General features: G+C 40.3%; 1 long non-coding RNA gene across 1 annotated transcript in view; it reads right to left on the bottom strand.

Annotated features, from left to right (window-relative positions):
• Window positions 1–27,829, bottom strand: part of LOC109279053 (uncharacterized) — a 230,860-nt gene that overhangs the window by 102,671 nt on the left and 100,360 nt on the right. The gene's annotated exons all lie outside the window — the stretch shown is intronic.

Raw genomic sequence — 27,829 nt, forward strand, 5'->3', positions numbered from 1 at the left:
GGCCTTTGCACCAAGTTCTGACAATTCCAGATAGAATACCTTCCTAAAGAAAACCTTAGGGTATTAAGTCAGGAGTCTGGGGATGGCAATCACCCCCTGTGCCGGGAAAAGGCAAAAAGGCAAAAAGGCAAGACCCCCAGGACCCATTCTGTCCTGCTACGGAAACTTGCTAAGACCTGGACACAAAGCTCAGCTAGACACCCACCTTATTGCCTCTGGTTGTGCCCCGGGCTGTTTCCCCCAAATCTCAGAGCTCACGCACTACGTCCGTGGCCCAATCCCTCTCCCTACCTCTCACTATTTTACTGGTGCTTAGTGACAGCTCACACCTGGCTGTTCCCTCAGCAAGGCAAATGCAGCCCACCGCTGAGCGGTTGCTAAAGTAAATAACTCACTTAACCCAAACCTAATAATCCCTCTACAAAACTCAGGGAATATGAAAAAGAATTACCCCATCCAGTTCCCTCGGCATTATGGGAACAGGCAGGCCTTTCATTTACTCCAGCAGTCCATATGTTTGAAGGTCAAACAACACCTGGATATTTCTTTGAAATAAACTAATTGAGCCTGGATGATTTAGAGTCAGTCTTGCTGAAAGGCTCACTGGATCACCAATGGTAAGGCAAGACCTGCTTTTGAAAAATCCTGGATCCTCCAACCCCAGCTTTGTCAAAGGCGATGAATATTTGATGCTGTTCAAAGATTAAGACCTGGACCAAACTGAGAAAAGAGAAAGAGAAAGGATTGCTTTCACACTGCTATGAAAAGGAGTCTTGGCCCCAGGTGTTCAGGGTGGTAAAGAAATCAGAGCCAGCCAAAGAAAAATCAGGCAGAGAGCCTAACGAGGAATAGTTCTCAGCCACTACATGTACATATCAAGCACCTGGGAAACACGTTAACAATGCAGGCTTCCTGGCCAGCCTTTCCCTTTTGTTCCTCTCAGAGCCGGTTTTCATGGAAACCCTGTTTATAAGAACGACACAGAATTAGCACATACAGAGACCAGTTTGACTCGGAGCGGGAGGAAAACATCAACTTCACTAATTGGTTTTGCTGCATATGCCACTGTGTACTCTCATTGCTTGATCTGCTTTGTGCACAGGCAGCTTCAACCTGTGAGTCAAAGGTGAGCTTAGAGGAGAAAACCTCTCCCAGCTTATGGGTGGCCTCCTAGGTTCAAACACATAATGTGGGACCTTGTACTTCTTCATAGCATTTATTGTCACTGTGGTGAACAGTTTTCCCACTGGACTGTCAACTCTATGAGGACCGTGCCCATCGTGAGCACTAACACAGCCCCTGAACCTAGTACATACGGGCACATACGAGTGCTCCCTAATTATTTCCGAATCAGTGAATGGCCTTAGAAACCAGTGAACAGGCTAACAAGAAGTTCCTGGAGCAAATATATTGGCAGCTAAATAATTTTTGAGGAAAAAAAATTGAGATCTTGCACAGATACCTGATTTTTATCTTATAATTTTAAAATGTGCATTCTTGCTAAGAACCACTCTATTTGGTTTTCATCACACTCAACCTTAAGATTAAGGGAGATTTTGGAAACTGGAATAATGGTAATTAACGGTGTAGTTGTAATTATAACAATGCTCGGAGCTAACATTTATCAAGGACTTGTGTGCTTCGCCGTGTCCCAGGTTTTATCCATGTAGTACTTCACTCCATTGGCCCCCTAAACCTGTGAGGTAGGTATCCCATTTGAGAGGAAGAAGGCACTGGAAGCTGACCATGAGAACTCCGGTCTGTCTGTGCTCTCAAATAGTTTACACAAACTGTAAGGGAAAATTCATCTGAGCACAGGCTCTATCCTCTTACCAGACACTACAAACAGCAACAAGCAAAACCAGATACCGTCCCAATTCTTTTGGAGTTTATAGTCTAGTGGGGGAGACAGATGTTAATCTATAACCAGAAAAATGAGAAAATAAATACAACTATTTTAAGTGTTATGCAGAAGCATTTTATGGTATTAGGAGGAATTAGTCATCATCAGCTTTCTTAAGCTAAGATCTCAAGGAAAAATAGACATGAACCAGGGAAGGAGGAGAGGATGAAGCTTCTAAGGAAGAGAAAAGAGCTGTGTAAAGGTCCTGTGGTAGAAAGAAACATGTTGCTATATGAGGGAATGGAAAAAAAAAAAAAGGTGTAAGAGACTGGAATAGTAAGAGCAAGAGGCCAGATTTGGCCAGAAAGGAAAGTAGGCTCTAGAGCAGTGGTTTTTCAAACTTGAGTAGACACATCATAATCATCTGGAGGACCTGCTAACACACAGTGTGCTGGACCCCATCCCCAGAGTTTCTGATACAGTAGACTTTGAATTTGAAAACACACACCTGGGTGATGTCGATGCATTCTTAGACCATATTTTGAGAACCACTGCCTTAGACTATACAGCATCTGGTAGACCAGGGCATGGGTTTCTGATTATGTCCTAAGGAGAATGGAAAATTATTGAAGGATTCGAAGCATGGAGGTCATGTGACCCAATTTACATCTGAAGGAAAACAAATCACTCTAGCATCAGGGTGAAGAAAATACTGCAGGGAGGACAGCGTGGATGGAGGTAGACCAATCAGAAGGTATGTGGCAGTTGTCTAAAAAAAGAGTTGTGGCTTGGACTAGAGTGTGAGACAGAAGCAGATAGATTCAAGAGAGATTGAGGAGGATGAAATCAGTAGGACATAGTGATGAATATGAGGGTTAAGACAGAGAATAGTTTCCTGGCTTCTACTTGAGCAACTAGACAGTGTTGCTGTTCACCGAGAGACACCCTGGATGAGGACCTGGCCGGGGGGAGAAGATTATGCGCTCAGTCTTGGACTTGCTGAGTGTGAGGTCCCTTTGAGGCATTCAAAAGATGGCAAGTAGACAGTTAATGTACAGGTCTGGAGTTAAGTGGTGAGATCAAGACTGGAGATAAAAACTGTGAGTCATGTGAGAATATGTGTGATATGAAACTATGGGGGTGGATGAGATCACCAGGGAGGGAAACTAGAATAAAAAGAGTAGAGGGTGTAGGGCTTCCAACATTTAACTTCTGGGTAGAAGGTGAGCCAACACATGAGAGAGACAAGGAGTAATAGGACAAAACTCAGGAAGAATTGTGCCCTGAAGCCAAGGAAGGGAGGCAACAGTAGGCCGTCATGCAAGTGCTGCTCAGAAGTCAACTAAACTAAAGACTAAGGAATATCGATTGGATTTAGGAAGGTAGAGGTGACCATGATTAGAGCTGATTTGGTGAAGGGAGAGAGAAGAGATGGGGAGTAGGCTATACCTGAAACCGGGGGGGGGGGGGGGGGGAGAGGGTGTCTCACCCCCAGCCTTTATTTGCTATTATTTTCAATCTCTCCTCTTTCCATTTACAGTTCAAATACATTATTTCCCCTCCCTGTTCACTGTCAGATGAATCAAAAGTTCACACTTTCCATTTTTACCTCTCTTTACTCTTCGTACCACTGCAACTGGACTTCTGATCTCATTACATTTTTATTGAATACCACATTCATTTTGTATTTGTCGTCTCGGTGCCCAAAATAGTTGCAAAATTTTACCAACTCCTAATTTTCATCAAAGGAGATCTCAGCGCCAAGTCCCAGATCCTGGTCTTAGTTCTCTCATTGGCCAATCACCTTCGGAGAATGGATAATCAAGGGAAGATGTGCTGATCAGGCCAGGGGAAGGCAAAGACAATGTCAAGTTAAAGATCACAGAAGTCCTTTATCCTACTTGAAGAGTCTGTCTGAATGTCTATGGGGAAAAAAATTTTGGCTGGCCCCAATCAGTCCTTGCTCAACAGCAAACTTAAGAGTTTGGGATTCAGAGCCAGTTGAGTTGGGATTCAGAGCCAGCTTGGCTCTGCAGCTGACCTGCTGTGTAAACTTGGACAAGGTGCTCAACCTCTCTGAGACTCATTTTTTATTCATGGATAAAACAAACATAAGAATAGATACCTCAAAATATGGTTGTAAGGGATTAACCGTTCAGTTTAGTGTCTAACTCCCATTAAGCAATAAATGCATTTTGATAGTGAATGCAGTGGGCCCAGCAGACAGAAAGAAGAATAATGAAATGCAAATGGACAAGATGGCACTGGTTTCCAAAGTCACCCCTAATTCCCAAGTATTTGGGCTTTTCTATCCTGGCCCCTTGAAAGAACTTTTAAATTCATTACACTTTTCAATTCATTCACTATGGATTGTGTCTTCTTTGATCAATATTGTACTCTTCTAAAAGGGGGCTTGTTGAGTTGCTTTTTAAAATTAAATACTCCCAAGTTTTTACTGTTCAGCTTCTATTAAAATAAAAACAAGTAATGAGATGAGTTATAAAACAAGGAGAATATATATTACGGGAGCTGGCTGATTTTGTCTAGGGCTAGGCAGATAAAACAAACATTAGAAAAACAACAAAGCATGGCCTAGTACTTTTCCCTAGGTAAAAGAACCAAAATAGACACTGAAAATGTGCATCATTCATTCATTCATTCATTCATTCATTCAACTAATCAGTCCTGAACACTTACTTAGTAATAGGTCCTAGGCTAGGATCAAACCAAAAGAATCAGACTTTGTTGTTGTTTTTAAACTCCCATCCTGCCAGATACAGCACTGACTCACTGTTTACAGTAGAAGTAGAGTCAACAGATTGGATGCCAGAGAGAAGAGGTGTGATTTATGCATGGATTTTCTGCAGTTTGGTACAAGGAGACCATAAAATCACTGCATGGAGATTTTCACATCCAGTTCATTATCCACCTAGTGCCAAGTTAATAGCAACACAAGTGTCATTCAGAAAAAGTTCTCCATCCTGTAGCATCACCAATAAACTCATGAGAAGAATAGTAGTAATGATTGCAATGATGATGTAAACCTTTACCTTTTGTATTTAAAAGCAGAGTATAGGGCCACCTGGGTGGCTCCATCAGTTAAGGGTCTGACTCTTGGTTTTGGCTCAGGCCATGACCTCATGGTTTCCTGAGTTCGAGCCCTGCATCAGGCTCTGCGCTGGCAGCGAGGAGCCTGCCTGGGTTCCTCTCTCTTTCCTTCTCTCTGCTCCTCCCCAACTCACGCTGTCTCTGTATCTCTCAAAAATAAATAAATAAAAGCAGTGCACATGCATTAATGTGTGTTATCTCTTTTGCCCTGGTAAAACTTCATGAAAAGGACACTATGATCATCCCCATTTTACAGACAAGGACACTAAAGCTAGCATGGATTAAGAATTTTGTCTAGACGTTTAGGTGGCAGATCTGAGACATAAAAGCATGCGGTCTATGGTATAACTCCCCTTTTAAAATTAACATACTTTACAATTTACCATTTACAATTTAACTAACAAAATTTAAAAACTAGTTCTGGGTCTAAGAACTTCTACATCTACGTACCCTGTCCGCTGACTCTTTGCAGGTCATAATGATCCCTACAAATCAAGTGTGAAGCTCCCCTTTCTCTCCCTAGCATTTTTTTCTTTTTTTTAGTTGCTCTGCAAAGCAGCATGGGTACCCGGCTCATTTTTCATCTTCCAAAACTAGTCTTGCCTATCGCCTCTCCAGGCAGGGGAGCCCCATCTAATTGGCCCTCAAGAGCTTTCTGCAAATTAATCATTCTGAATCCCGAAGCTCAGCAAAAAGTTTCTCATTCTACGCTGAGTGCAACAACTATTTCTGGCTCCAAAAGAATGTTTTCACTCACTGCCACAAGGGCCTGTGAGAATAGCCAAGAGGAAATGGCAGGACTGTTCTTAACTGTGAGGTCATCTCATGCTGGTGGCCCAGAGACCTAAGGAAAAAGAATATTCTTTCCTTAGGGTAAGACTGTCTAGCTATAAACTTGTTGTTTTATTGTACCTATTGTTATTTCAAGGACAGTCTCATCTCCCTATGGAGCTTTATTTGCCCTTCACGAGTCATTTGGAATTTTCACTGAGATACGGCCCTAGTTAGCTAAGCACTGGATTCCTGCACTAGTTGGGGGTTACTTCTTTAAGAAAAGATCGAATCATTTCATGCCTAGGGCCTATATGCTCTGTGAACTTCTGAACACCAGTAAAAACCACAAAGATCCTACCTTCTGCTCAGCATAGGCTGTTGTGTCTTCACCCCAAGAATATTCTTGATTTAAATGTCAATAAACTTTTCAAAGCATTTATTATATGCCAGCCTCTATGCTAAAAAGTCACATATGCTATTGCTATTATATTCCTCATAAGAACTCTTGGACAGGAGAATTCCTGTTTTCATTTTACTGCTGAGAACATGGTTAAGTAACTTGCCCAAAATGTTGGTAATGTCTGAAGTTGGGTGATGGGTACATGACAGTTCATGGTACTAGTTTCTCTAATTTTACTTATAATATTTTTCATGATATAACGTTATCATTGCTATTGCTCTTACATTCAGTTTCCCAAGGCTGTGGTTTCAAACCCAAATCTATTAAGCCTACAAAGCCTAAGCTCTTAAACGTAACCATACTGTTGACTATTGCCCAGTTGAAAATGTTAGCCAATGTTCACTTGATGCCAAAACAACTTCCTAGAAAACCAAAACCCAAACCGAAACAAGTTAGTCCATTTCGTGTACTCGGCAGCAGGCAGCCATCCTAAAATGACTCTTTGACAGAAATTTCTGGGTGAATCACATTACAAAAAGCATTTCCTAGGTGAAAATGACTTGACTGTTTTTCTCAGACCAATCCAAACCGCATGCTCACCATGGATGAGCTTTATTCATTTATTTATTTCCCTTGCATTCCATTTGTGGTATGAGGAGCCCCTTCTTACCAGACACAGCAGGCCGAAGAACAGCTAACGTGGCATCTGGCTGCAATTCCAGCATAAAACGAGCGCTGCATTTGCTGTTTCCTGGTTATTTATCCCTCATAATAGAAACTCATCTCAAATAATGATCGGGGGGATCTTTGGGACTGAGTTTAGATGATTCTTTTTATTAAACACCTAACAGCAATACACAAGTCATGTTTCCATAACCAATCATTATTGACTTTATGGCTTCATGCTTTTGTTTCTTAAAATGACATGAAAACTCATTTGTAAGTAAAAGCAGTGAGTTTATTTTCTCTTGGTAGACTTTTATAAGCCTCTGTGATGCATTCTGCCATCCTCAGATATTGAGAAACTAGGCCTAGGATTTACTCTGGCACCAATTCTCTAACAACGTTTATGAACAACTTCTAGCCCCAACTGTTAGAGACCTGACTCTCGTGCCTTCCTTATTTCATTATGTCTTTGAGGAAACAAGATTCCTCCCTCTTGCCAAAGTTTGGTTTAAGTGATCTTCAGACGTGCCTGAGGAATAGTTTCTGGAGAAGCATGGAGTTCTGGGAAGCATCAACCATCTGTCAGGCGGTGGGGGAAGCATTATTTAGTTTGTAAAAAGAAGAAAAAGGAACTCCATTGAGCTTAAGAACATAAACTGTGGTGGTGGGGTGGGGGGGGAAGGTTATTGGGTTGTGTTCTTTACTTATCACTAAAATGGCTTATTCAGATAAATCTTCTCAGGGGAGTCCCCTCTGATGCTATGGTTTCTGAACATGAGGAAAACATTTTGATCCACTGAAAATGCTGAAAAAGAAGTTATATTAAGAGCCATTTTCTTGGTCAAGTCTGTTATTGCATAAATATTCGTATCTAAGTTATTTAAACATTGCAAAAAATATTAAAAGGCCTATCTACCTCTTGTTAAAATAGACGACTAAAAATTGACATATCTGAGCTAACTTTATTTTGGCACTAGGAAGGTAAGACCAAAAGGTGATCAAAGATTCACTCCCATTCCATGCCCACCCCAGCCCTGACCCCCGACTCCCAGGGAATTTAAGGCAACATGTCCTTTGTAATTCTCAGGTTTGATGTCTTAACCTAGGAGTTTTTATGCTTCTCAAACTCTACATCCCATTTCTATGATAAATATTTGGTAACACAGCCAATGTACGCATACAATTGGAAAAATATTAACAAGATCACCTCACTATAATATAGAAGAGAAACAAAGAAAACTCATTTAAATGGACTACTAATAAGAAGAAGCTAAATTAACACATTTTAAAATAGAAGCACTCAGGCATGATTACACTGAAGACACCTACTGCTGCTTCACCTACTTTCATTAAATCACCTTGGATTTAAGAAAAGTTACAGTATTCACAGAATGTGTCTATTCTTTCCCTTTCAGTCACAGAGTAAAAGTATGAAGTTCTCCCTTGTCCAGCAAGAGAGCAGATGCAGAAATGAATACGAGAGGCGCTAATGTCCAGGAGGAGACAAATGCCCCCAGCAGGCGTTTCGTCTCCGTATTTATTGAGCCTACAAGATATTACCCACGTGGTGAGAGTGAGGAAAACAAGAACTTAACACACATGAATGTGGAGAAAACAATCAGATAGTAATCATTAACTTCTGTGTGTAAGAAGCAAAGGGTCTGGGGGAGTCGAGTGGAGTTTGTGATCAAAGCACAATAGTATATTGGCGTCAGATGGAAAGTGATTTTACTCGTGATCTCATTACAATAGCTGGATACCTAGCCTGGGGGCTTTCACCCCAACGAGGCGGCCTTCCGCCCTAAGCTTTTTTCTAACCCATTTATATAAGTAGAACCTATTTCCCCACACCTTTCCATCACACATTTTGAAATGAGAACTAAAGAACATTCACATATACATGCGTGGAGTTCCCATGAGTATGACAGTTACAAACTCAAAGTGAAACTCAATCCCAAATTTTCACAAGTGGGATTGTTACTAGTGATATGATTTTCTGAAATGGTGAACAATGCTTAGAAAAACCCTGAAACCTACTCCCTGTAGTTACAATCCCAGAAAATGTAATAATATTAAGCCATCTATCTATTAACATCTAACATCTATCATCTACCTAAGATAATCATATGTAGGTTTTTCAGCCCAATGAATGTCCAGCAGGATATCTGAAAGTCATACAAGACTCAAGTACATTTCCTATCTTGTGTGTTCATCGCACTCATAACAGGATGCCTAGCACCCCCAGATGCCCCCCACTAAATGCCAGTAGCAGCTCCCCAGTTGTGACAATCTAAATCATCCACACAAATTTCCAAACGCCTCCTGGTGATTGTGCTCCCTTTGAGGACCAAGGTCTGATGAAAACACCAGTGCTTTCCTGTACAATTTGTACTGTGGTTCCTACAAGGGATGACCTATTCTCACCTTTTTCCTAGATAAAAGCTTCATCTCTTTTAGAGCTCACTAAATTCATTCCCTCATGTTAGACCTGGCCGGCCACTAACTCCTCTAGCTGGACCAGATGTCTCCTGCTTCTGAACTCCTGTTACATGGATTATCTGGAGGGCACACATCAATGAGTAATTATCTGCTAGCCCATGCTGATATTTGAAAGCTTCATATGAAGGTGTCTTATATCTCTAAATCAACTGCAAATTCCTTACAAGCAGTCTTTTCAGTATTTCTATTAACACAGTTCTTTAGAGGCACTTGTGGACTGAGGTTGAGTTAAGAAAGCTAAAAGTCTGGACAAGTGGATTTTATACTTTTTGGATTTGTGAAGATGCAAACTTGGAGCATTCCAGACAATACCTCAAACTTCTAAGTATTCCACCTGAATGTCATTCCCATAGTACCAATTCCACCTGCTTCCTATTCCCAAGGGCCTGGCATTCTCACTCATTTTGAACTTATTTCTGTAGTTCTCAGAAACCAATCTCTCTGCTTTCTCACGGGTAGTGAATACCATCTGTGTCAAAATCAACCAAAGATACATGTTAAAAATAAACTAAAACAGACAAAACAAAAAAACCAATATTGGGTGCTATCACCTGGAATCTATGCTTTGAGAAACACTGCTTTATAATATAAGCTAATTCCTTCATCATGAAACAATTCATCCATGAACGTAAACAGGACTTTTATATTAAATAGGAATCCAGTCAAAATGGTAAGGCGGCTTCTAAGTCCAACTTAAAAATATTATAGACCATAAATCTCATGAAAGCCAAGGTCAACGAGTGTTAATCGTTTCGGCAGTTGACTTTTGGTGATACTGTCTACTTTATTTCATGGTTTCCGCATTTGGCTTTTGTTCATTATTTCATCAGTGTTCTACCTATGTGATGCATCATTTTGCTGGTCAAAATCTATATTTCATTCCCTGATGTACTCAAATATATGCAGGTGAAAAAAAATTCATGTCAAAAGTCCTTCGGGAGACAGTTTCTCAGGGGGAATAAGTCTAGAACGGGTAATACCCTGCAATGCATTCTTCTGCTGAATTAGAGACTCCAAGGAGGGCAATGACTGTCTCTCCTCTTTACTCCTATCTTCCTTTTCCTTGCTTGAGCCTGATCCATATTGGACAATTGATAAAAATGAATGAATGAAACATTCATATAAAAATATATCGACTGGAGCGCCTGGGTGGCTCAGTTGGTTAAGCATCTGACTCTTGATTTCAACTCAGATCATGATCTCATGGTTCATGGGATCGAGCCCCGTGTCGGGCTCTGTGCTTACAGTGTAGAGCTTGCTTGGGATTCTCTCTCTTCCTTTCTCTCTGTCCCTCCCCTGGTTGTTCTCGCTCTCTCTCTCAAAAATAAATAAAGTTAAAAAAAAAAAGCAAAATAAAAATATATTGACTGAAAAATATATATATTGACTAGAGCATTAAAAATTAATGATAAGTGATAACTCATTCATCTGATAACTATTTGTGCATTTCCTAACTGTGTGGCTTTAGCTCCATGGGGATCATACCCCTGGTTGTCAGAAGTCAAACTACCTAATAATCACAACAGCTACAGTTATGGAGTATTTAATCTCTGCCAGGCATTGTGTTGAATCTTTCAAAGATATTATCTCATTTAATCCTTACAGCAACCCCAAAGAGGAAGGTACTAGTTTCCCATTTGGAGAAACAGGACAACTAAAGCTTAGAAAAGTGAAGCATTTTCCCACTTATAAGCCGAAGAAGCAGAATTCCAGGCCAGCTCCATCTGCCTCCAAAGTCTGTACTCTGAATCATGCCAACCCTCTGTTCTGTGTTGGGGGGATAGGAGATGTGGATACATAAAAGACCATGATCAGAGAGCTGGAGGTCACAGGGACAAACAAGATGAGGTGTCAAGGAGCTAATAAAAGGCATCCTTGACGGTTCAGAGCCAGAAGAAGGGATGGAAGGTGGCGATGGAGGTGTGGGGAATGAGGTCACCCTTGGAAGAGAATGGAATGTCAAATAAGAGAGGGTATTCTGGGGCTGGATGCCAAGCAGGAGGCAGCGCTATGCCCCCTCACACACAGGTGGGGCAGAAACCTCTGAAAAGGAAAGAGACTATGTGACTAAGGAGCTTGTAAGCGATTCAGCTGGAAGCAAACAACACAAGGAGAGCCCACACAGATGCCTGCTCTGGTGCCTCATGAGTTTACTGCAAGCAACTCACATGCACCTCACGCACACAGACCGCCTGTCTTTTCCAGCTCAGCCAACCAAACCCTATGAGTCATGCCCTGGCCCCTCACATCTGTTCTTAGCTGGCGGTTTGCAGCTACCCAAAAGGAGGGCAGGTGAAAGATGAAATTACCCATTTGGGTTTCATTGCAGGCTGGATCAAGTGTAATCGTTGATGGAGAAACCTCTATCAGGCCCAGTTTGGAGGGTCACCGAGAAATGGATTACAGCTACAGAGAGTTTATGTGACCCATCGGTACCGGGTGCAGGTACAGGGGATTTGAGGCCATGGCTTACGGTGAACACTCACCCTGTGGTCCTTGTCCCTTTGCTGAGTCTAGAGAGCCACTGATGCCATTTCTTCTCCCTGCTTCCTCCCTGTGAAGATGGGGCCTTCGGTCTCCGTCCTCAGTGCTGTCTGTTCGACGGAAGGGGGTAGGAGACTCAGTGCATTTACCAGGAGCGAGTAGGAGCGTGCCCCTGTCAAGCTCTGTGCAGCAAGGTAGATCCCTCACTCACTGAGAAGTGACACACACCCTCCACTAAAACTCTCCAAATCAAATTTGACACAAAATGAAATGTTAAATGCTTAGAGAAAAGGGATCACACCTATATGTCAGGTCCAGTACCAGATATTTTATATGGAATCATCTTGTGTAATGATGATCATACCCACCCCATGAGGTTGGCACTATGTCCCCTTCACAGATGAGAGAACTGAGGCAGAGCAGAGATAAATACATACAGTTCTGCTCTAAAGGTTTTTGTTCCAACATAATTGATGTTTTAGGAAACAATTTGAACCTAATGTGAATTTGTGATTTTCACGTTTGCTCATGCTTATTTGTCACTGCAACGCACACCGGGCGGATGCAGAAACTGCACTTGGCTGAACTGGGCTCCATAGAAATGCACAAAACACATACTTGCATTTCCGCCATCCACCTTCAGGTCACCAACGGTTATGAACCACACCATCCCTGTCTGCCGCCACAATTTTCTGTCCCATTTCAGATAACCCGGCTTCCACCTGCTTCACAAATGCCCACAAGTTGCAACCCTTTCAATGCCCACTGCTGCAAGCAAATTCAAGATGTTTTTCAAGGCTAAGTGCAATATTTATTGTCATATTTATGTATTTCCCAGCTATCTAACAAGCGTAAACTACCATTTAGACTCCTAAATACTGACAAGTTTTTGTTTTGTGTCCCTTGCTTCATTTTCCCCATAAGCTCTGTGGTTCTTATTGCCTGGTTTTGCAAAGCACAGTGATTTTCAGAAACACATATGTTGTATTATAGCATTATTATTTGTAACTTGCTCGAGATCTCATGGCCAAGTAGTGGCCCAGCAGAGATTCAGACGCCATCTGCTAAGGGACCCATCCTACCTTCTTAACCCCTGTATTTTACTGCTTTGACATGTATCATCTGTTCTAATCTTCACAGAGGCCTTAAGAGAACCTTTTGATTCACATTCTTAACCTGAAGAAATTGAGATTCAGAATGTAACTCGCCTAAGGAAAGCTTGGACCAAGTTGACCATAAGGGATAAGTCTGAAATTCACACTCAGGTCTGTTTCCTTCAAAGTACTTACCCAGGTCAGGATTCCAGCAGTGTGTATAAATGGCAAGAGTTTTTGTGGAAGGGGTAATGCCACAGGTCTAAACAGCTCTTCACTGATATTTCACTAATGCAACTCTCTTCTGCCAGCCGAAGATAGGTCCTCAAAATTTGAATCACTATCTGAACTATTTATCTATTCACTCTCTTTTGTTGTTCTTTTGTTCATTCATTCCTTCATCAAGTATTTATTGAGCAGTATTGATGTTCTCTCCATCTGAAATGCTCAATTCGAGTACCTCACATTGACGTCTTACCTTAGACATCACCCTTAGAGCCGCCTTCTGTAATCTATGCCCCACCAGACCAAGTAGGAGGTTCCTTGACTGAGAGCATCCTTTGTCAACTTGTACTTTGCTAGTACTTACCACTGCCAAAGGTGGCATGATCACCTGTAAAGAGTTCTTTGATCATCTATCCCCATGTGACGGTAAGCCCAATGAGAGCAAACCACATTTGTCTTTTTTTTTTTTTTCATGTGTATCCCCACCACTCAGTGCCACACTACAAACAGAGTAGGAGCTCAATAAAGGCTGTTTTACTGATAGCCTTGGACCTGGCACTGATATAAAAAGAAGCCCAGCGTTACAGAGAACATCTTCATCCCAGACAGGCGCCTCTTCAACAGTTAAAGTTTTACAGGTTATTGAAATTCTTGCACTGGAAGGATATATCCAGGCAGTGTGTGCACAGAAGGACTGTAAAGAAAAAGTAGCTGACAGACAGAAAACTGATCCACAACAGCTTCTATAAAGGGACCATGAAATCATCAGGTTCCTTGGTCTTTTATTTGTTTCTGGATGGAATCCCAGGCAGGGAAGATAACCTTCACCTCAGAACAATGTGGCGCATCATATGTAAATGTAATGAGATGATGAATTATTCCAATGTCATTATGCCCATGATTTATGGGGAGACATTATCTGCTAAAAGCCTGGGCTGAAAGAATATTGATTTCGCTTTTACCGAGACGGCCATTTAAAACTTTTTAAAGACAGCGAATGATTGTTTAAAAGACCAACTTCAAAAAGGCCAGTTTCCAACCATTTGGTGGGGAGGGGAATGGAGAGGAAGCACAGATGATGATGCAGCGACTTTAAGAGCCAGTTGGACACAGTTAGCCCCTCTCACTCCATCATCTCCTGGAACACCTTGCACTTCTCTTTTGTAGCACTTGGCTGCACGCACAGGGCTTTAGACCAAATTCTGCTTTGGGACCACTTCTGGGTTTAAAGCTGAATTTTGTTCCTGGGCAAATAATTTTCTTTATCCTTCTCACCCAATTTATTCTGAAATCCAGAAGCAGCGGGTTGATGACATTTGGTAGCAGCAGTGATGGTAGGGAATTTTCTTTTCTCCTTTAAGTCAAATAACGCAATTTTCTAAATCACACGCTATCATGCTGATAGTAAGTTATGCTTTCCCCAGAATATAGGGAGAGCATATGTGGTGAATTTTTCAAAAGGAGGATATGACAGTATGGAACAGGATGGTGGATTTGGGTCTAAGTTAGTGAATCTGAACAAATATTTTCTTGTCCTCTATATCATCTTATATTCTATAGTTGGATTTTTCCACCATGCAAAAGGAAGGAAAATTAATATTTCCGAGTATCTTCAACGTGCTAGGCACTTTTAACCATGTTTTATTTAATCCCCCAGCAAGTTTCTAATATAGTTATTGTTGTCTTCATTTATAGATAAGGCAACTGAGGCCTGGAAATAGTAAGTCTAAGGTTACAGTAACAGGTGACAAAGCCTGAATTTGTACCCAGTACTATTTGATTCTTAAGCCTCTTGCTCTTTCCAGGACCTTCTCTGCATCTCAGTTCATAATATCATGTGTCCTCACCAAGGAGGAAATTTTAGTCTTCATACTGTGTTGTTTTAAGTTTGGAATTAGCAACCAACTCTTTCTTTTGGTCTATCTGGTTAATTAGGCATAACATTCATTCCTCATCTCTCCATACTTCTGGTCAGCTGAGATGGATACATAGAAAGATAGGTAGATGGGCACCTGGGTGGCCCAGTCATTTAAGCATCCAACTCTTGCTTTGTCTCAGGTCATGATCTCACAGTTTGTGAGTTAGGGAGAGCCCGTTTGGCATTCTCTTTCTCCCTCTCTCTCTGCCTCTCCCTCGCCTGCACTCTTGCAGGCACTTGCAGGCACACTCACTCTCTCTCTCAAAAGAAAATTAAATAACTTTTAAAAATTAAAACAAAGATCGGTAGAAAGATGGATGGATGGATCTAGATGTAGATCATCAACTCGAGTCACCTGTTGGTCCTCCATACTGAACATTAATTCATTTTTTTCAGGTCAGACTTCTCTGCCACAAAATGAAAATCCTGAAGCTAAAGAAGACCTTAGAGAGAATCTATTCTGGGAACCACAAATTGGTGATGAGCTAAATTTGACACCAGGCATGTTTTTGTTGTTGGCATTCATGGATTGTTCTCTTTTGGTTGGTATATTCTCTTATGTATATAAACTTATTGATTTATAATTCATATATTATGCAACGCACCCATTTAAAATGTACAATTCATGGTGCACCTGAGTGAGTCAGTCGGTTGAACAACTGACTCTTGATCTAAGCTCAGGTCTTCATCTCAGGGTCATGAGTTGAAGTCCTGCACGGCTCCATGCTAGGTGTGAAGCCTACTTAAAAAAAAAAAAAAATGAGATCATGCCATTTAAGACAACATGGATGGACCTAGAGGATCAATTTGAGTAATGCCATTTTAACAATATAAGTCTTCCAACCCATGAACATGAAATGAGTTTTCATTTATTTATGCCTTAATTTTAGCAAAGCCTTATAGTTTTCAGAGTATAAGTTTTGCATTGCTTTGACAAATTTAGTCCTAAGTATTTTGTTCTTTTTAATGCTAATGTAAATGGAATTTCATTTCTTTTTTTTTTTAAGTTTATTCATTTCTTTTGGGGGGGGGAGGGGGAGGAAGAGGAGAGAGAGAGAGACAGAATCCCAAGAAGGCTCCACACTGTTAGTACTGAGCCCGACGTGGGGCTTGAACTCACAAACTGTGAGATCATGACCTGAGCTAAAGTCAAGAGTCAGATGCTCAATGGACTGAGCCACCCAGGCGCTCCTGGGAATTTCACTTTTTAATCTTATTTTTATTTAGTCCATTGTTACTGTATTTACATCCAATTGACTTTTGTATGTTGATCTTTGTCCTGCAAACTTGAACTCACTTATTAGCTTTAATATATATTTTTTATTCTTTAGAGTTTTCTCTATAAATTAGATCGTCCCACCTGCAAACAGAGATAGTTTTACTTCTTCCCTTTTAATTTGGATGCCTTTAAAAAAAGAGAGAGGAAAACCCAGAAGCCGACTTTTAACTATAGAGAACAAATTGATAGTTACGGGGCGGTGGGGGGGGGGGGGGGATAAGTGAAACAGATGATGGGGATTAAGCAGTGCACTTGTTGTGATGAGCACCTGGTGATGTATGGAATTGTTGAATCACTATATTGTACACCTGAAACTAATATTACACTGCATGTTAACTGGGATTTAAATTTAAAAATTTAAAAAATATATACATATACATATATATGTATATATATGCCTCATCTGAAAAAGAGAAGAAATTTGGATGCCTTTTATTTTTCTTGCCTAATCTTCCTGACTAAAATCTCAAGCCTAATGTTAAATTAAAGTGGCATAAATGGACATTCTTGTCTTGTTCCTGATCATGGGGAAAAGGTTTCAGTCTTGCCTTTAAGTATAATGTTAGCTATGGGTATATTGTAGCTATCCTTAATCACTGAGAAAATTTTGTTCTTTCATAGTTTATGAAGTGTTTTTTTTTGTCAGAAAGGAGTGTTGGATTTTGTCAAATGCTTTTTCTGCATTTATTGAGATAATTATATGGTTTTTTGCCCCTTGTGCTATTGATAGAGTATATTGCATTAATTGATTTTTAAATATTAAGCTAAACCTGTGTTCCTAGGATAAATCCCACTTTGTTATGGTGTATACTCCTTTTTCTGTATTGCTGGATTCAATTTGATAGTATTTTGTTGAAAATGTTGTATCTCTATTCATAAGAGATATTAGCTGTAATTTTCTTTTCTTGTGATGTCTTTGTCAGGTTTTCATATCAGTATAATACTGGACTCACAGACTGAGTTAAGAAATGTTCCCTTTTTTTTTTTTTTTTTTTTTTTTTTTGAGAGACTTTGTGAAGAATTGGTATTGATACTTTAAAATTTTGCTGAAATTCATCACGGAAGCCATCTGGTCCTGGGCTTTTCTTGTTATAGGTTTCTAATCTGAGTTCCTATATCTTCTTGAGTCAGTTCTTATGCTTTGTATTTTTCAAGGAATTTTTCCATTTCATCTTGGTTATCTAATTTGTTGACATATAGTTGTTTGTAATATTCTTTTGTAATCACTTTTATTTCTTTGAAGTTATTAGTATTACCCCCTCGTTCATTATCTATTTAGCAATTTGTCTTCTCTCTCTCTCTCCCTCTTCCTCTTCCTCTCTCTCTCTCTCTTTTCTTGAGCAGAATGCTAAATGCTTATCAATTTTGTTTGGTTTCTCTAAGAAACCTGGGCGTGTACACAGTCAACCCAGGTGACAGTGTTTTCTGCAGGAATCTCTGTTTCTTTCTCTGAGCTTTCTCTTAAACTGACTGCCTCTGTTGGTATCACACCCAGATGTTGGGCTACACTAACTATTGACTTATTGCTCTACTGTTTATTGGCAATGTTCTCCAGCATAAGTTGCTTCAGGGTATGACACAAATGAATTCAGGCCCCTTCACGAAGTCCTCTGGGGGAATATGTGTCCCAAATGAGTCTTCAGCATTATAGTAGCAGCCCAGGACTGTAGCAAAACCTACTTACTCCTAACTGACATGCCGTGATCGATCCTTGATTCAGTGACTTGTGGTCACCCAAGTCCTCTCTTTGCAGACAAGGAAACAGAGACATAGAAAAAGGAAATAACTTATCCAAGATCACCTCACCACAAAGCATGGGGCTCAGGAACCAAGTTTCGTAACTGCATGTCATCTTCCCTCGTCACTTCACATTCATACTATTTTCAAAGTCAAATCTGAGCAGGTGTTAAATATTTACGGTAACTTGGCTACAAACAGAGCTGTAGGTCTTCATTTTTCCCTGACTCAGGGCCTCCTACAATGTGACTTTACAGCAAAAGTCCCATTTTCTTATTGCTTGAATGTGAACTGGCATTGCAAGTTTCTTTGACCAATAAAATGTGGTAGAAGTGAGGTGGTTCCAGATTCTAGTGTGGGCCTCAAAAAGCCTTATGGCTTTGGCTTTCTCTTGGAACCTTGAAACATGGGAATGAGTCTAGCATAGCCTGTTGGAAGGTAAAAGACATGGTCCACTCCATGCATTACCCCAGGGCAAAAACCAGACAACCACCAGAGATGTAAGGGAGGCCATTCTAGACCAACCAGCTCTGGCCAACCTGCCAGCTGGTCACAAACACATGAACAAGCCAGCCAATGCCAGCCAAGTCTAGCTCAGATCAGCAGAACTGCCCAGCTGACCTATAGACGCCTGAAGAGTGATAATAAATTATTATTGCTCAAGCCTCTCAGTTTAGAGGAGTTTGTTACCATAGTTCATTGATAAAGCTGCCAAAAAAGAACAGCATCAAAATGTGCCACAAATATAAGCAGTCTTGGGATTATATGAAATTTTGAAATATCTCTACTTTGGACCTCATCTAAATGTGATACACATAAACTAGTGATATGCAGGATACTTTAAAAATAACACAAAGAAGCCTTAAAATTTCTAATAAATATATGTTTAGACTAATAGAAAACACTAGTTTTCTATGAACAATAGTCATAAAAAGCTTTTGCCTTGAATAAGCTTTTTAAAGCAAAAAAGTATCCCAACTTAAAGATAATAAGTAAACAATGGTACAGGCGGTAGGCAGAAATAGTACAATATGTGAAGCAGAAGCAGGGAAATAAAAGGAATGCCTGAGGTTTGGGAAACACTGTAGTAAGGCAAGTGACCTGAACTTGGCTGTGGCATCTAACGTTTAACCCAAGTGCTTTACCTGAGTATTTGGCAATCCTTAGAGAACACTGGCCTGAAGGAATTTATCTTCTAAGTGTGGGATGAGCATGAGGCATATTGATGTGATAAAGAAAACAGTTTTGTCTGATAATCCAGTTTTGTAGACCTAGGTCTATATCTCTATATGGCAAGTATGTATACAGACACACATTACTTAGTGTTTACACAGGGTCTTATCTGAAGATCTCATTACCCTTCACAGGCTTTAATTAAACCCCACAATACCCCTGATGAAACAGCTATTATTTTAGATGGGTAAATTGAGACACCCTTAATCAAGGCTCCTCAAACTGATGAAACAATCTGCCTACAGACAGGCAAGAAGTGATTATCTAAGCTGTGAACAGAAGCTGCTAGTCTTTCTCTTAAGTTCCAACTCTTCCACTTTACTGCAGAGCCTGAGGGAGGAGAAAATTACCTCTTTTTAACCGTATCTTAAAGCAAGGTAAGATTGTCTCTCTCCCTGGGCCTTATTCATATTATAGTAGGGAAGAACAACTTGCTTGCCTTTTTTGTTTGTTTTTGGTAACACGTAAGTTCCTTATCCCTTCCCATGGAAAGTATCCCAAACAAAGGTCTTTTTCAGAAGTGTTCTGGAATGATCTACCTATTGCATTAAGACAGACACCAAGACTCTCTGCTTTTAGGGAGTATTTTAATCCCTTATCATAAAACGCTTTGTCAGTGTAAACAAGCTTGAAGCTGTCCATGTTCCCTGCCAGAGGTAATGATCCATGGCCAAGCATTATCTTTGGCTCATTTAGATTTCCTGGAACCGTGAGTTCAAATCCTGCCAGGTCAGCTTAGGCTTTTATCCTTTCAAATTAGATAAATGGAGCAGAAGACAGTTTACCAAGTTGTATTGCTTGGCTAACACTTTGGAAAGCAAGAGTCTAATTTAAAGTTCTTGGGATAGTGGTTCTTCACGAAAACTTGTTGACTTTCCCTCGTATCACAAGATCAAAGCTAAATGCTACTAAGTAAGCACCTCTTTAAAAGGACTAATAGAAAGTGCTTAGAAAGTTTTGCCATATTTTTTTTGATAGAAACTATACTGTAAGTTGTCTAGGATATCAGATTATTTTTCCTGTGTTGCTTAACTTGAACTGTAACACATACACACACATACACACATTTGAATTGTTCTTAAGATATATTATTTACTTATATCTTTAGCTAGATGCTCTTACTGACCTGGAACTAGTGACTCACAAAGGTTCATAGGAAACAGCCACTAGGAGTCACTGGGAGTGTAGGAAGAAGATCGTTCTGATTATGACCTTTCATATCATTTTTCTTGGCTTTGGAAAAATCTCTTGAACTAATCTGTATCTTAGCTTCCTCATATAAACTAAGGATGATAATTACTGACCAATTCATAAGCTACTATGAACACAATGTATGTGAAAGTATTTTGCAATCTATGGAGAATTATGAAGCTCTAATGGATTTGTTATTTATGGACTGATTCTTGGTAAACTCATTATTTATATGTTAATGTATGCTATCAAAGACCATCTGAAAAAATCATGTGCTACTGCTAAAGAAGTGTTTTTCTTTATTACTTTTAAATTTATTTTTGAGAGAGAGACAGAGCACCAACAGGGGAGGAGCAGAGAGAGAGGGAGACACAGAATCTGAAGCAGGCTCCAGGCTCTGAGCTGTTAGCACAGAGCCTGACACAGGGCTTGAACCGAAGAACTGCGAGATCATGACCTGAGCCAAAGCTGGACGCTCAACTGAGCCACCCAGGTCCCCCAAAACTCTTCCCGTGGTGGTTTGTTCAGCACACTACTTTGGTTGCAAGTAACAGAACCTTCAACTTACGCTGTCTTAAACAGAAAAGGGAATTGATTGGCTTGTGGCACAGCTAGATTCGGATGATGTCAACAATATACAATTGGGATAACAGAATTATTAATTTTGCTATGTGTGTTAATAGCGCTGTAGGTATGCTTTTTAAAAGTCCTTCTCTGTTAGAGACACAACATAAGCAATTATGGAGAAATAAAATGATGTCTAAGACATTTTCTGCTTTGTGTCTCTGTGTCACAATTTGGTAGTTCTTGCAAATATTGCAAACATTTTCATTATTATATTTGTTATGGTGAATCCATAATCAGTGATCTTTGAGGTTGCTATTTTAATTGTTTGGAGCGCCATGAACTACACACATATAAGACGGTGAACTTAACCTATAAATATTTTATGTGTTTTGACTACACCACCAACCAACCATTGCCCCATATCTCTCTCTTCTCTTCTCTTCTCTTCTCTTCTCTTCTCTTCTCTTCTCTTCTCTTCTCTTCTCTTCTCTTCTCTTCTCTTCTCTTCTCTTCTCTTCTCTCTCTCTCTCTCTCTCTCTCTCTCTCTCTCTCTCTCTCTCCCCTCAGGCCTCCCTATTCTGTAAGACATACAAAACTATTGAAATTAGGTCACTTAACAACTGTATAGTGTCCTCTAGGTGTTCCAGTGAAAGGAAGTCACACATCTCTCACTTTAAATCAAAAGCTAAATTAATTAAGCTTAGTGAAGATGGCACGTCGAAAGCTGAGATAGGCAGAAAGCTAGGCCTCTCATACCAACTAGCCAAGTGGTGAATGCAAAGGCAAAGTTCTTGGAGGAAATTAAAAGTGCTACTCCAGTGAACATATGAATAATAAGAACGTGAAACAGCCTTATTACAAATATGGAGAAAGTTTTAGTGGTCTGGATAGAAGATCAATCCAGCGACAACGTCTCCTTGAGCCAGAGCCTAATTCAGAACAAAGCCTTAACTCTCTTCAACTCTATGAAGCTGAGAGAGGTAATAAAGCTATAGAAGAAAAGTCTGAAGCTGCCAGAAGTTGATTCGTGAGGTTTTTAAAAAACCCAAAACATAAAAGTGCAAGGTGAAGCAGCAAGTGCTGATACAGTAGCTGCAGCAAGTTATCCAGAAGATCCAGCTAAGAGAGTTCATGAAGGTGGCTAGTCTAAACAACATACTTTCAATATAGATGAAACAACCTTCTATTGGAAGAAGATGCCATCTAGGACTTTCATAGCTAGAGAGGAGAAGTCAATTTCTGGCTTTAAAGCTTCAAAGGACAGACAGGCTGACTCACTTGTTAAGGGCTAACGCAGCTGGTGACTTTAAGTTGAAGTCTACGCTCATTTACCGTTCCAAAACTCCTAAGGCCCTGAAGAATTAAGCTACATGTACGCTGCCTGTGCTCTGTAAATGAAACAACAAATCCTGGATGACAGCACATCTGTTTACAACATGGTTTACTCAACAGTTTAAGCTCAATGTTGAGACCTACTGCTCAGAAAAAATGATTCCTTTCAAAATACGACTGCTCATCGATGATGCACCTGGTTACCCAAGAGTTCCGATGGAGACGGACGATGAGGTTGATGTTTTCCTGCTTGCCAACACAACATCCATTCTGCAGCCCATGAATCAAGGAGTCATTTCAAATTTCAAGTCTCATTATTTAAGAAATACATTTTGTAAGGTTATAGTTGCCATAGATGGTGATTCTTCTGATGGATCTGGGTAAAGTAAATTGAAAAACTTCTAGAAAGGGGACCATTGACATTTACGATGCCATTAAGAACATTTATGATTCATGGAAAGAGGTCAAATGTCAACATTAACTGGAGTTTGGAAGAAGGTGATCTCAACACTCGTGGAGGACTTTCAGGGGTTCAAGACTTCAGTGGGAAAGTAACTTCAGATGAGGTGGAAACAGCAAGAGAACTAGCACTAGACGTGGAGCCTGAAGATAGAAGTGAATTTGAGCAATCTCATGATAAAACTTGAGTGAATAAAGAATTGCTTCTCATAGATACGCAAAGACAGTGGTTTCTTGAAATGGAATCTACTCCTGATGAAGATGGTAAGAAAACTGCTGACATGATAACTAAGGATTTAGAATATTAAACTTAGTTGACAGAGCAGCAGCAGGGTTTGAAAGGACCGACTCCAGTTTTGAAAAATGTACTGTTGTGGGTAAAATGCTATCACATGCTACAGAGCAAGTATTTGTGAGGGTCAATCAATGTGGCACACTTCATTATTGTCTTTTTTTTCTGAGAGAGAGAGCGCGTGCACTTGTGCATGTATCACATGTGTGCATGAGCAGGAGAGGGGCAGAGAGAGAGAGAGAGAGAGAGAGAATCCCAAACAGGCTCTGTGCTCAATGCTGAGCCTTATGGGGGGGGGGGGGGAGGGGGGCTTGATCTCACAGCTGTGAGATTATGACCTGAACCGAAATCAAGATTCAGACGATTAACCCACTGAGCCACCCAGGAGCCCCTATTGTTGTCTTATTTTAAGAAATTGCCACAGCCAACCCAACCTTCAGGAACCATTACCCTGGTCAGTCAGCAGCCATCCACACAGAGGCAAGACCATCTACCAGCAAGACTAACAAAGCACTAAAAGCTCAGGTGATGGTTAACATTTTTTGAGATAAAGTATTGTTTAATGAAGGTATATACATTGGTTTGTTGTTGTTGTTTTTTCAGACATAATGCTGTTGCACACTTAAGAGACTACAGCACAGCTTAAACATAACTTTTATATGTGTTGGGAAACAAAAAAATTCATTCGATGTGCTTTCTTGCAATATTCACTTTTTTTGTGATATTTACTTTATTGTGGTGGCCTGGAACTGAACCCGTGGCATCTCCGAGGTATACCTATATTGCTGAAATGTAGATAACTGCTAAACCCACATGATGGGCATAAGTCAGAGTGGGAAGTTCATTATACTTAAGCTCTCTACTTTGATGTATATTTGAAAAGATTCAGAACAGTTAGTTATAATATAGGATTTTCAGATGCCATCACCAGGCATTAGTTAACGCTTCTCCGTCCTCAGCTCTGCTTTCCTCACCTGTCTGTGTCCTCTCTGAGATGAACTCTCTCCTTTGGTGATAAACACGGATTCTTGGGACTGACATCATTCTTAGAGCCAAAGACCCTTAAGAAACGACGGTGCCATCTTTTTCCTATTAGTGTTAGCAAAATTCCCAGAGGAGCCACATCTCCATTTCTGAATTAACTACTGTTGCCTAGGAAGAGAAGTTCTGACATGGCAGCCTAAAGAATGGAAGGCAGATGAGTGTGGTGATTACACTGTGCTCGACAACCTAAGTTCAGATCCCACCTCTGTCACTCACCATGCGGGACAAGTTCATCAACTTCTCTGGAACTCAGTTTTCTCATCTCTAAATTAAGGGCAATAATAAAAGTACTTCATGCTGTCATTATAAGAATTAGAAGGTTAGTATAGTTCAAGTGATTAGAACAGTGCCTGGAATGTAGTAAGTCCACTAATTCTAAATAAAAATATAGTATTATCTGCCAATCCCTGTAGTGCTAAAGATAAAGTCATTCCTAGCAGAACCATATGGGATGGGATGCCATAAATCAAAAGAAGTTACTTTCTAGGAGATAGGCTTATGAGAAGGCATACTGGTCAGACATAAACTCTACAAATCATAGATATCCCACCATCATATACACATGCTTCACTGCTGTAGCAAATTTTTCATTCATAGAAAATTCAAAGACAATCTTCATTCTAAAGCTGGTAAAATGACTTCAAATGCCAAATTAGAAGGGTGTAAACTGAGATCATTTTCCTAGATGTCATTTAAAACTCCTCCTAGGAGTATTCATTTACATGCAGACAGAGCATTCATCAACATTAGTCCTATCTATTATAAAAGTCAGCTTGGTAAAACTTTAATGTCACATCCTCTGGTGATTGATCCTTGACCTAGAAACCTGAAGTTTCAAATCTTCTGAAAAACCCTTTAATTCAGACATTTCATTAACTCCAATATTTTTACAGCATCTTCTGCTGAGAAACCCATACTAGATTTTAAGCATATTGAAAGCAAGGACTTCATTATTCATCTTTTTTATTGCAGCATATCTGAGACAAAGTATTAATTTATTCAAGAAGTATTAATTGGCTCTCTGCCTGGCTCTGGCAAATTAAAGAGATACAGTCTATGCCTTCACATATCAAATGTTTATGAGACAAAAAGGACAATGTGAAAAAGTACTAAGAATCCAGAAGGAGGATTGTTAGGCTCGAATTCCAGAGAGATTTGAGGTCTATCTTAGTCCAGGACTCAGGAATACTCTCCTATGGATAGGCAGTTGAGTGGCAATTTGAAGGAACTGATCTGGAGAATTGGTTAGAGAAGACTCATTCCAGGCAAAAGGAATACATGTGTGAGAGGAGCGTAAGGATTGGGAAGACGTGAGAACACCTCATTGCTATAATAGTGTGCAATGTGGAAAGGAGACTGGGCAAAAATATTCCATAAGCTTCCTTTAAACAAACTAGCATTTGACCAGGTCAGTCATGGGACACTACTTAAATACAGCTCATGACATAAGGGGCCCTGTCCTTTCTCACCAAGCCTGGAAAAATTTAAGTATGATTTAGCTATGCTGGTCATGAGAATTTACCTCTCAGGTCTACTGCAGGAATCACAGTTGGTCACAGGTCGTAGCCTTGGAACTATGATCTGCCATCATTGCACTGAGGTCATTATTCCCATTGGCTTCCAGCCAATGACTGAGCACAGCAGGGAAACTGAGGCATACTTGTTCCTGGGAGATAGAAGCTCGTCTGATGGGCAACTGTGGCTGAAGGATTCTCATTCAGCCATGTTGAAGAGCACAGCAGTCTGGACCCTTCCTATGCAGGCTTCCTTCCTTCCCTTCTCACAGGGTCAGATGGCACACAGTCCGATGTCTTTCCACACCTCCTCTGGCTCCTCTGGCTTCTTCCTTCACAGGTATTTCCCCCCAGTAAAGTGCTTGCCCATCTAATCCTGTCCTAGTGCCTGCTTTTCAGAGGACCCAAACAAATAGTCCAGACTAACCATGTATGTGTCTTATCCTGTGAAGGGAGATAGCACAGTTGGTTACAAAGATTTTTTTCCTGATGGTCAGTTAGGCATAGATATGGAATCCCAATGAATATTTAATGAGTTCCTTTGTTAACTTAGAAGAGATCATCATGGGCCAGGTTGTAGAGGGTTTGAAATCCAAGTGATAGGGAGAGAGAGAGGTGAAGGGGTGAGGAGATGTGAGAAAAGCAGATGGGGAAGGAAAGGGAGAGAAAGGTGGGCAGGTGGAAAGGGAGGAGTGCAGGAGAGGAAGGGAATTTGAAAACAAAAGAAGTTTCATTGGGACAGGGGAAGAAAAAATACAACACACTTTATTAATTCTGTTGAAATGACAGTCTCTTGTCCTTGGAAGGCTTACTCTTCTCTTTAAGAAAAAGGTATCATCACTATATGTAGAAGGGAACTTGTGTGATCGCTTAAGTCTAGGACAGAGAGAGGCACTCTTTAAGGGAGAGGATATATATATATAGGACACCAGCCTTTGTATCGTATAGATCTGTAAATTGAAAGAGCCTAACTTCTGGAGTTTAAACTCAGATTTTTTTTTCCCCCGGCTGGTATGTCTTTGGAGGTCAAGTCACTTAGGAATTCTTTCCCTAGTTTCCCTTTCAGAGTCCAAATATCCCTCTCCAAATATTCAGAAGCAAAATGTGAGGGAGCTTGAAACAATGACAATCCATTCCTGATGTGAGACCCAGAAAGAGATATGACCTGCGATGGTGGGTGAGAGGATGTGAAATCTGCACTGTCTGTTAACGGTAGCTACTAGCCACATACGGCTGTTTGCATTTCTAGTTAAATTGATTATAATCATATAAAATCTTAAAGATTAGTTCCAGAGGCCCATTCATGACATTTCAAGTACATAATAGCCACTTGTAGCTAGTAGCTGCCATACTGAAGGGCCACATAGAGAATATTTTCATCATCACAGAAAGTCCTAGTAGACAAAGTTGTGTTAGATAGACAAAAGTGCAGTTGGGAAAAAGAGAAGGAGAGTGGAAAAGTGAGGGTGCAGGAAAATCTTGCTCTCTGGCAACTGGTTCTAGGGTTGGCCCCATGTCATGACCAACAATCACGGACAGGATAAATACCTTAGGAAAGTTTCTCCCACATATTTAGCCTGTCATGGATTCTCTCTGAATGGGATTATGTAACTTGAACCACAAATTTAAAATTATTAAGTATTCTTACATATTCCCTGTATATGGTAACAGAAAAAAAATTATTTGACTGTGCCATGTTTTCCTTCTAGAACAGAGTTTCTTGACCTTGACACTATTGACATTTGGGGTCAGATGATTCTTTACTTGGATTAATTCTTTACTGTGGGGCTATTCTGTGCATTTTAGGATATTTAGAGCATTTCTGGCTTCTATACCCCAGATGCTATTAGCATTCCCACCCCATCATGGCAACAATTATAAATGTCTCCAGACATTGTTCAATGTCCACTAGCAGGAAAAAAATCACACCCCTGTTGAAAACTACTGACCTAGTATATGACACATGGTGTCTATAATATGGTCTTGGGCCTGGTCAGAAAAGTAATTGCCACCTCCTATCCTGAGCTATAACCAAGCAGTGGCCTGTGACTGACCTGGCAAAATAACACTTTATTTAGAGGAAGTTCATAAAATAATTTTGGCCAGAAGGATGAGCTAACCTCATAATAAGTACTTGAAGAAAGAAACCACCTCTCAAATGCATGATGTG

Source organism: Panthera pardus, unplaced genomic scaffold, assembly GCF_024362965.1.
Source record: "Panthera pardus isolate Hobbes unplaced genomic scaffold, ASM2436296v1 HiC_scaffold_8, whole genome shotgun sequence".
Lineage (NCBI taxonomy): Eukaryota > Metazoa > Chordata > Mammalia > Carnivora > Felidae > Panthera > Panthera pardus.